Source organism: Humulus lupulus, chromosome 1 (assembly GCF_963169125.1).
Source record: "Humulus lupulus chromosome 1, drHumLupu1.1, whole genome shotgun sequence".
In the NCBI taxonomy this organism is placed as follows: Eukaryota; Viridiplantae; Streptophyta; class Magnoliopsida; order Rosales; family Cannabaceae; genus Humulus; species Humulus lupulus.
The window spans coordinates 265,341,573-265,342,680 of record NC_084793.1 but is presented as its reverse complement, the minus strand read 5'-3'; the positions used below and the strand labels follow the sequence as shown (position 1 = coordinate 265,342,680).

General features: G+C 39.1%; 1 non-coding gene across 1 annotated transcript; it reads right to left on the bottom strand.

The window, feature by feature from the left end:
* Positions 1–590: 590 nt before the first annotated feature.
* Positions 591–698, bottom strand: LOC133813480 (small nucleolar RNA R71). The gene has a single exon (XR_009884489.1). It is a non-coding gene; the product is annotated as a small nucleolar RNA R71 (small nucleolar RNA).
* Positions 699–1,108: the final 410 nt, after the last annotated feature.

Sequence of the window (1,108 nt, the reverse complement as noted above, 5' to 3'; positions counted from 1 at the left end):
AGGCATGTGAGATCATTTCAAATTGTTCAAATTTACCAAGGAACAAGTTTAACAAAAAAAAAAAAAAGGTCTCATTTTTTAAAATGGATGAATCGTCATAGAGATGAACTAGGGAGATTTGTTAGGAGACCCGACACCCCTAGTGACAATTCTTCTGATACATCCAACATTTCCTCTCCCACCTCAACAATTGCTCATAATCCTTTCGCAATGGCTCATCATGAGGAAATTCAGTAGAGAAGTCTAAATGATTATCTCCATCCTACTCGTACTCCTACCCCTTCTTGTATCATCTTTCCACCTAATATGCCTAACTTTGAATTTAAACCTGGCATGATTCAACTTTTGCCAAATTTCCATGATTTAGAAAATGAAAATCCTTATGTGCATATTAGGGAATTTGAGGAGGTGGTAGCCACTTTCTATAACCAAGCTAATATCGCGGATACTGTGCGATTGAAGTTTTTTCCCTTCTCTTTGAAGGATAAGGCTAAAAACTGGTTATACTCTCTAAGACCAAGGTCTACTGGAACATGGGATGAAATGACATCGTCATTCTTCCACAAATACTTCCCCAACCACAAGACAAATGGCTTAAAAAGATAGATTTCTACTTTTTCCCAAAAAGACAATGAAACTCTCTATCAAGTCTGGGAAAGGTTTAAGGAACTGTTAACTCTTTGTCCCCACCATGGCTATGAAAAATGGTGCCTAGTCAGCTATTTCTATGAAGGCCTCACTATTCGTGAACGCCAGTTTGTAGAAATGATGTGCAATGGTGAATTCCTTCAAAAAGATCCTGAAGAAGCCTTGGAATATCTCAATGAGCTTGCAGAAAAATCTCATACCTGGACTGGTCCAAGTGCTACTAAAAGCACTAACCGAAATCGACCAGCAGGAATTTACCAATTGAGGGAGGAGGACAGTCTCAAAGCCCAAGTTAAGTCCTTAACAAAGCAACTTGAGGCATTTAAGACAAAAGGTGGGCAAGGACTTCATATGATTGCCCGAGCAGAAACACATAAGCCATGTTTTGTGTGTGGAGGAACAGATCATTTAGCTAAGGACTGCTTAGCTTTTAATGAAATGAAGGGGGTTTATGAAGAGC